Genomic DNA, 10,075 nt, shown 5'->3' with positions numbered 1-10,075 from the left:
GAAACAGGTCTGCACAAACTCAATTCAAGATGGGAAGGACCTTTCATCGTCACTAAAGTCACAGGACCAGGATCCTATCGACTGACCTACGCGAACGGACTAGAAGTCCCCAACTCTTGGAACATCGAGCATCTCCAGAAGTTCTATCCATGAGCTGTCAGAGACAATCTCTAGGATTTCAAATCTCAATAAAGAAACATGGTCCTTCAGGAGTTCAATTCAAATGACCAGGACAACTTCAGGAGTCGTAACTCCATCGGCTACATCATATACCAACCTTTCTTTGTTTACTCAAAGTCAAAGGCATGGTGAATCGAGTAGTCGGGGCTAAGGGACATGAGCCTTGTAGCCCTAGAGACAAGTTCTCTACCTTCTTCAGGAGTCGTAACTCCATCGACTACCTCGAATACCAACCTTTCTTTGTTTAATCAAAGTCAAAGGCACGGCAAATCGAGTAGTCGGGGCTAAGGGACATGAGCCTTGCAGCCCTAGAGACAAGTTCTCTACCTTCTTCAGGAGTCGTAACTCCATCGGCTACCTCGAATATCAACTTTTCTTTGTTTACTCAAAGTCAAAGGCACGGAGAATCGAGTAGTCGGGGCTAAGGGACATGAGCCTTGCGGCCCTAGAGACAAGTTTTCTACCTTCTTCAGGAGTCGTAACTCCATCTGCTACCTCGAATACCAACCTTTCTTTGTTTACTCAAAGTCAAAGGCACGACAAATCGAGTAGTTGGGGCTAAGGGACATGAGCCTTGCGGCCCTTGAGACAAGTTCTCTACCTTCTTCAGGAGTCGTAACTCCATCAGCTACCTCGAATACCAACCTTTCTTTGTTTACTCAAAGTCAAAGGCACGGCGAATCGAGTAGTCGGGGCTAAGGGACATGAGCCTTGCGGCCCTAGAGACAAGTTCTCTACACCCCCCAGGAGTCATAACTCCACCGACCAAGGGACGAGCTCCCTATCTCCCAAAAGGAGGATTTTCTCATCCATGAGACGACGATTGATCGACTACTATGGTACTCGACCTGCGGATGGGACAAGCTCCCTATCTCCAAAGAAGAATTTCTCGTCCATGAGACGGCAAATATCGACTACTACAGTACTCGACCCGCGGATGGGACAAGTTCCCTATCTCCCAAGAGGAAATTATCGTCCACAAGACAGCAAATATCGACTACTATGGTACTCGACCTACGGATGGGACAAGCTCCCTATCTCCCAAGAGGAAATTATCGCCCACGAGACGGCAACTATCGACTACTACGGTACTCGGCCTCCAGAGGGAAAAGTTACTTATCTCCAAAGACTTAATCGTCCATGAGACAACAGAAGAAGAGACAAAATCTCATTCATCCCCAAGACGGAGGTCAAGCAAGAGACACGATCTCTACAAAATGATCAATCAAGAAAAGTTCTCACAAAAAGAACTCGACAACTCATTGACAAAAAGTCATATTTATATGGCAAAGAGAAGATACAACACACCCTACTGGTCTACCAACTTTACAATTTGGTCGGCAACAGGTTCCGCCTCCTCCACATACTTGACGAACTGGTCATGGTCACACGTTGAACACATGCCATCGCCAAGGATACCTATCTTCACCCAAGGCCAGTATGACTTGACAAGACCAAGAGCTTGCGCTACACAATTCCTAGAAGCTTCAGGCAAGTACTCGTTAAACTTCTAAGGGACCTTTTGTAGCCATCAGCCAAATTACCATCAGATTCCTCGGTGGAACCTACGGATTTGACCACAGTCTGGGCCGCCACCCGAAGCTCCTGCAACTCCTTCTGGTGCTTCTGCGATTACAACAAAAAGGACGTAAGCACTCGCACGACCAAAAGAACGTATGCACTCGCACGACCAATTGGAAAACCTCAGAATACAGATCAGGAGGTTACCTCGGTTCTTCTGGATCACTTCCTTCAGCATCCTGACCCTCTGCTCGAGCGCGGCTTTGTCCTTCTTCAAAGCAGCATTCTCCGCCTCTAGCAGAGCGATCTTCTGGCAATCCGCCTCAGTCGCTTTCAGCTTCTGGGACTTCAGATATGACCGATTGGCCATTTGCTGCAACAACACAGTCAGCCTACAGAAAATTCCGCACAAGAAAAAAGTACTCGACAACAGTACTCACCACAGAAAACCTGGTGGACTCCCGTACAACGGCTTGGAATTTCTTCATATTTCCAGCCATCAACTGCAGATCATCTTCAAGCTTCTCACCATGATAACATTCAAAACGAGGAGGGGACGCCGTAATTTCCTCCAATAGGCTATCACCCGACTCCTCCACCTCTTCAGCTTCTGGCGAGACACCTGTTGTCTTATCCGCGTGAAGAAGCCGAGCAACTGAAAGAACCTTCGAACCATTATAAGGAGTAATGATGGGCTCACCAATTGGGATCTCCTCTGAAGATTGTGATCCCATTCCACCAGCCCTCCTTGATGACTCTGCCATATCAAAAGGAGCGGCAGCAGCAGGAGCTCCTCCCTCCACCACTCGCCTTTGCTTGGGCGCAGGTCTAGGGCTACAACCAAAAGCAAGAACATCAGACAGCAAAATTCAGAATGGAACATAAACCACTCGACTGGTTACCTGACTTCACTACTGATCCTCCTCTTCCGCACAGTTGTCCTCGGCTTCTTAGAACAACTAGTACCGGCTTCAAGCCCCGGACTCCCTCACGAGAAAGAGACCCGACTCCTCCCATTTTTCCCTTCACCAGCTCTGCAAGGGGAACTCGATCATCGGAGTCGGAACTCGACAAAGTCTCTGAGACAGTGGGATCCAGATCAGGCCTATAGTCATGAGGCCGCTGATGAGCACTAGGCGTCATATGGCTCGGCCGATGAACCTCAGGCAGCGGAGGATCACTCCATAAAATCAATAAGACATCCTACAAAAGACCCAGGATCAGCTACAAAAGCAGAAGGGCAATCCAGAAAAGCACTTGATGATACAGAATCCTACCTGATTCGGAGAATTATTCACATGGAATAAATCCGAAAGGATAGGAATGGTGTTGACACCCTCAAAAAGGTTATAAAGGAGCACCATAGCCTCATCTCGACCAGTCTTCTCCGACAAAAATCGAGAGAGGTCATATAATCCCGTATACTCGAATCCAGGGTGGATGCGGCACTGCAGGGGCTGGATTTGCCTCCTAAGCCAAGATGAGACAACTGTAGCCCCAGTCACTCCCTCCCTTCGCCGCTTAGCAATCCGCTTAAAAAGCTCTCCCACCTAATCAGCATTATCAGCATGCGCATACCACTCGTTACTCTGCTTCGGAGGTCTAGGAGTCCTTTTCGGAAGGGCAGGAGCATGGTTATCAATATAAAACCACCCCGCCTTCCAATCCCCAATCTAACGGTGCAAAGTATACGGGATATACTTATCCGCCATCCCAGGACGAAACCGGAGATCAACACCCCCCACCCTAGCAATATTCCTAAGATTGGAAAACGGATTCAGGGAAAAAGACTCTTGAACAGATCAAAATGGGGATGAATACCAAGGATGGCCTCACAAAGCTGAACAAAAATAGCTATGTGCAGAATCGAATCGGGTGTCAAATGGTGAAGTTGAATCCCCCAAAAGAAAAGAAGACCACGCAAGAAATCAGAAGCGGGAATCGCAAGGCCACGCTCAACAAAAGCCTTGAACAAAACAATTTCAGAGGTTTTTTAAAAGGCCTCTCATGATCTTCAGCAGACTTCCACTGAATAAGAGACCTAGATTGTAAAAGATGATGGCTAACAAGAGAAGAGATCACGGACTCCGACAACTTACTCTTCCTCCACCCATCAGCCATCGTCGCCTCCTTCTCGGATAACTGGCACTTGGATTTCTTCGGCACCATCCGGAAGGTCACAAGCCTCTTATCACGCGTATGCTCGGGGGCTAATGAATTAAGGGAAGGAGAAAGACAAAGATCAAATCGGAAGACCGAGGAGATTGGCAAAAGCAAATGCAAGTGAAAAAACAGATCGGCTCACCACAGTTAAATAATCAGGACAATGGCATTCCTGGAAATACCAGGAAAATCAAAGGTCACAAAGAACGCCTCTGTTTGGGAACCTTAACCCTAAATTGAGGGATTTCAAGTCAAGGCTCGGGGGCAGCGAAGACATGCGTCATAAATTATGAACTTTTTCAAAAAAGACCCTGAAGACCAAGAAATGACCCTCAGCCTGATCCTTCGGTTCAACCTAAGGCTCGGGAGCTACTCCATATGTTGCGCGAGTACATCGCGCACCATATCAAAAGAAAGAATTCGGGGCTAGAGCACCTCATAGCCTCAATACAGCCAAGGAAGTACTCGGAAGACTACCCGAAGCGCTCGACGAACTCCAAGTCTGGGCAATGGACTTCGGAAGCATCTAAAAGCACTCTATGAACGTCTCCCAAAGTACTCGATGCCTGCAGGACTCGACTACGAAGAGCTCAGGGGCTTGTCAGACCCGGGCCACGGGACTGCTCATAGGCATAGAGTGTTCGGCAAGAAGGGGTGGTACATGAACCACCCCGTGTTACCTTGTATCTACTCAGTCTGCAGTAGAACTAGCTGGAGTACAAGGAAACTGCCCGACCCACTTGGAGTAGAACTCTAAACGTACTCGGCTAGGACTTCCCATGTACCCCTGTCCCCACAGGATATATAAGGGCGGACAGGGACCCCTCCAAAACATCGAACAATACCAGAGGGAATACAAACCACCACACAGGACGTAGGGTATTACACTCTGGTGGCCTGAACCTATCTAAATCATTGTGTTCCTTGCACCATCGCGTTCTAATCTCGGCGAGTCCCTACTCATAACCACTCTTCTCGGGATACCCCTCAGAGAACCCGACGGTAGAACACCGACATACTTACCACTCGTTTCGGCACTTAATACCCTCCAACCGACGACAGTATCATTGTAGGCTGAGGTTGAGGAGGGAAAGATGTGAATCTTGTTACACTCTTATTTCCAAGCTAGTGCTTGACATATTTATCGAAGTCATTAGAGAGGGCATTTGCCAAGGCGGCAGAAATAGAAGGGCACAGGGAAGAGTTTTTTTTATTGTTTCCTACCTCTACGACTCCACATAGACTGACGATTTCTACCGCATTGTTGGAGGTAAACTTATAACATACTCCCTCTATCCCAGAATATAGTTATTTCTAACTTTTTTCCTAATCAAAACTTTTAAACTTTAAATATAGATGAAAAAAATTATAAATATTGACAACATGAAAATGGTATTGGTTTATTCATAAGGAAATAAATTATCATAACATGTCATATTCTCTATTTAAAGTAACAATTTTTTGAGATATTATCGGTCAAAGATGAAAATTTTGGACTTTAACCAAGTCTTAAAGTTGATATATTTTAGGACGGAGGTAGTATAATTTAATTATTTGTAGTGGCAAAAGTAGTGCCCGCACATATATATGTTTCCAAAATGCTCATTGTGTACTCACTACTTAAACTTATAACGATACTTCTTCCATGTACTCTAATAGTATGTGGTAAATTTGGTGATTTAAGATGTTACTTTAGGTCCTTACTTTGGACACCATTATATTGTTGATTTGTGTTGGAAGGGGGGGGGCACATGTCCCTTGTCATTACTATATATGTTGGTTCTTTCAACTTCAAAGATATTTGACTATCATTTTATCATATCTCAAGGTGCATCTAAACCTGTATTGGATTTAGGTGAGTTGAATGTCTTCACGATTAATAGACTAATTAACTTAACAAGTACAAGCCCATGTGTGATATTTTTGATGGATAATTATTCATGACAATTTAAGTGGATCTTTGAAAGATGAACTCATATTCTAAGAAAACAAGTGACGATTAATGAGTAATGATATTGTATACCAAACGAAGAGACAAGCATTCGTGAAATTGACTACTTGAGATGTGCTACATTGACTTTTGTGAAGGCCTCAAGTTGTGTATATTCTTGTTGTGAAGAAATAAAGCTTGATATGGTTCAACATGCTTGAAGAAGTTGATGAAGATAGTAAGATGGTTTTTCCTCATGGAATTAATAAAATTCAAGCTAGTGACAGACTCAAAATGGTATTTGGATGAAGGAGTTGATCAAGGGTATTTGTTTGAAGGGGCTGAAAAAGCTGAAGGCAAGCTAGAGCTTGGTGTTGAAAAAACTATCTAGGGCGAAGAAATAAATAAAAGAGATCGACACCAACGTATTAAAGGACATGGAGAGGCTCATATTAGATACCATTAATCATTTTTGGATCTATTGGGATAAAGAGTGGCCTGTGGACATTAAGTGGATTTCGTTAAGGAAAAAAAATCCAATTTCCATCCTCGAACTAGCACAATAGCTCGATTTTCAACCTTTACTACAAAATTGGATAACAAAGGCTTCGGTTTCGTATTTTTTAAAAATAAATAAATAAATAATGGCTAAATCTGAACAATCAAAACTAATTTATGTTGAATCAAAAAAATATGAATCCAGTACCATTGTTTTCTAAAAATGTAATATATATGTTGATACTCTATTTGAATATTATTTATTCAAAAATAATAGATATATTACAAGCAAACAAATACTAGGAACATGAAAAAGATTGGATTCAAATGACTGACAAGTAGAGTGTCAATAAGAGGGTTACATTTTAAAAAAAATGCTGGCAGTCGTTTCATATTTTTCTGATTTAAAATGAATTACTTATGAACTTCAAGTTAAACTTGAATAATTTTAAATCTTAAAAAATTAAAAACCACCTCTAAAACCATTTAAGGGGCTAAAATGGCCGGTTTCAACAATTGGATAGTTCAAGAGTGTAAATTGTGCTTTCCTCTTTCATTAATACGACTAGTGAGCTCAAGATTGAAGTGCTCAAAGTAAGAGGATAAAAATGGATGTAATCCTCATAAGAAACATTGATCAAGTATAGTTCTATTAAGAGATTGAAGCTCAAGTTGATGAAATAGTACTTATTCTTGATCGTAAGTATATGTTTGCCATACTATTGAGGAGGATACATCACATGATTCTTTGAATAAAATTTCAATGCTATAGTATCCAATGAAAGTTGATGAGAAATAGAAAAAAGCCCCGCATATCTTTTCTAGGCTATTTGATGAGAAATACTGAGTTGAACATTTGTTATATATTTGACACTTTCGTCCATTCCGTCAGTTAACTCACATGAACAATAACACGTGGACTCTCCTCTATCTTTTCTAGGCTAAAACAATAATCAAATCACCTTAAAAAATTATGAAACTTTTTGTAGGGATAAATGAATATAGACGAATCCATTTTAAATAAAAATACAAATGTGGAATTATGAGTTTTAAAACTAAAATTCACCAAAATTGGCTGCTTTTGAAGCTTATCTATACTTTTAGATCAAAACATTACTGTCCAAAAATTATGAAAATATACCTAATAATTCTATCATGGCATGAAACAATTTGTTAAATTATCTTCACTCAAAGTTACTTAGAGAATCTTGAAGTTATTTCAATTTTTTTAAAACAAATTTCTTTCTTAAAGAAGTTAACAATTTCTTTGTAATTTATCATGTAAAGTAATTTTATAAATTCTTTCATCCCATTACATGAATATTATATATTTTTCATAATTTTCGGAAAGTAATTCTTTCACAATTAGTCAGGATTTGCTGGGTTCAACCAGCTAATGAAATAGTATAGCAAAAATTAGCTGAGGGACAATTAGCTACATCATTAGCTGATTTATTTGGATCCTTAATAGCTAGCAGGGCCGTCCCTGGGCACGTGCGGCCAGTGCGATGGCACAGGCCCCCACCTGCCAGGGGCCCCAAATTATGTTTATCTCCTAAGCTTATACTACTAATTGAGGTCTGTTTTAATTAACCACAGTCCGGTTTGTAGGTCGTGTGTTTATCTCTTGCAGTTGTCTTGCAGTTACAGATTAGGTGTGCACAGTAATTAACATTCAACACCAGGATAGAGATCCAAATCATGACGATGTTAGGCATTAGAGTTCTACATCCACTAAAAATTAAATTAGCAACACTATGACTAATCGACTATTTATGCATTATCCATTGGATCATGGTTGTATCACTTCATTGGTGCTTGCTGTCAGGGAAAGACGACGTTGTTTGCGGATTTCACATTAACATTAAGCATAAGGGAATTTAGGTTTAGGTCTCCGATCAATTGATTCATGTTCCTATGCATACATGCACAAATTTAGGTTACTATATGTCACTGAATAAGTATATTGATGAGTACGCAAGTATCAATTAATTTTGTTATTTTCATCCTTTGTGTATACTATGACTATATTTATGTGCTTCAGACTTCAGTTCATCTTTTCTACACATACAAGACATCTTCCACAAATTAGGTTAGAAAATATGATTTTGGCCAAAGAAAGAAAGAGGTGATATATAGAAGATCTAACTTAACATATAAAAAAATAGATATGGATAATTTTGAAGTACTTGCTATTTTATTTAGCACCCAAATTTATTAGGCCCCGTTTGTTGTTATACTTTTGCACAGGGCCCTGGATTTCCCGGGACGCCCCTGTAGCTAGTTTTTTTTTTTGAAATGCACATTCACATTAAACTTCATTTGTAGGCAAATCGCCAGAAACCAGTTCACTTACAAAATCAGGCACTTGGCTCGTCAACATATCTGAGCCAGACTTCAACACACCCATTCCAAAAGCAGCTAAGGCATCAGCCATTACAAATCCTATTACATAGAGAGACATTGTAAGAAGAAAATTCAGACCGCAAAAAGTCCCTAATTTGGCATACCAGGCAACTCATCGGACTTCGATCTACCCCTGCCGAAGTAAGAGCAGATGCAAGCATAGATGCATCTGTCTCCAAAATAATGTTTTGCATACCCAGCCATGCAGCTTGCTGCACACCCCTGAGCATTGCAATCATCTCAGCCTGCAGAGGAGATGCCACATGCTGTATATTTCCAGCTCCAACCATCATCACTTCGCCCTTTGTATCCCGAACAACAAAGCCCCATCCTCCAGTTCTTGTGTTTGGATCAAAAGCACCATCTGCATTATTCTTATAGAACTCTGGTGGCGGTGGCCTCCAACAGTGTCTGACATCACCCAACACCTCCTTCCTAGTACTCTGCAACTTGTCGAACTCCATTAGAAAATATGCAACAGAGCCTAGAATTTCACTTACAGACTGCATTCTTTCGCCATTACTTGCCTTATTTCTTGCCGACCACCATCTCCAAAGGAAAACAATCACCTTCATTTGTTGAGCTTTCTCCAACTTCCATATCTTAGCTAATGTTTCCTTTCCTGATTGGCAACCTGCTAAATCAGTTCTGATAGCATCCATCCCTAATCCACTCCAACACCGTTTAACATATTTACACTTAAAGAAAAGATGACCACAATCTTCATCAAGTCTTTGGCATACTGGGCATTTAGTGTCTAATTCCACACCACGTCTTGATACATTTTTCCTTACAGGCAAACTGTTATGAGCTAAGCGCCATATAAACATTTTGACTTTGTTTGGGATTTGGAGCTTCCATATCCTGTACCATTCAAAATCCCCATTATCTCCTCTACTGCTCCCTGAAGTTGAAGCATCCCGGCCTGCCTTTACATCCCTCCTTGACACTGCTACCTTGTAGGCTGATTTTACTGAAAATAACCCCTTTGCATCAAAGTGCCAAGCTGGCAAATCATCCATGTCATGGTCAATTGGGATCTGCATTATTACAGCCACATCTTCAGGCCAAAAAAATATCCTGAATTAATTGCACATCCCATTCACCTGTCACTGGATTAATTAGCTCACTTACTTTTGTCAACAAAGAGGCTCCCCTGGGAGTAATCGGTTTTCTAGTGGTACCTCTGGGCAGCCATGGGTCCTCCCACATATTCACCTTTTCACCATTGCCGATTCGCCATATAAGGCCTTCCTTCAACAGCTCAGCCCCTTTTAGAATACTTCTCCATGTGTAGGATATACCAGCCCGTGGGTAAGGCTGGATGAAAAACTCGTAACTCGCTAGCTCGCTCGACTTGCTCGTTAGTAGCTCGGC

This window comes from Panicum virgatum, chromosome 6K, assembly GCF_016808335.1.
Source record: "Panicum virgatum strain AP13 chromosome 6K, P.virgatum_v5, whole genome shotgun sequence".
In the NCBI taxonomy this organism is placed as follows: domain Eukaryota; kingdom Viridiplantae; phylum Streptophyta; class Magnoliopsida; order Poales; family Poaceae; genus Panicum; species Panicum virgatum.
The sequence above is the reverse complement of the archived record's forward strand: the minus strand, read 5'-3'. Positions refer to the sequence as shown.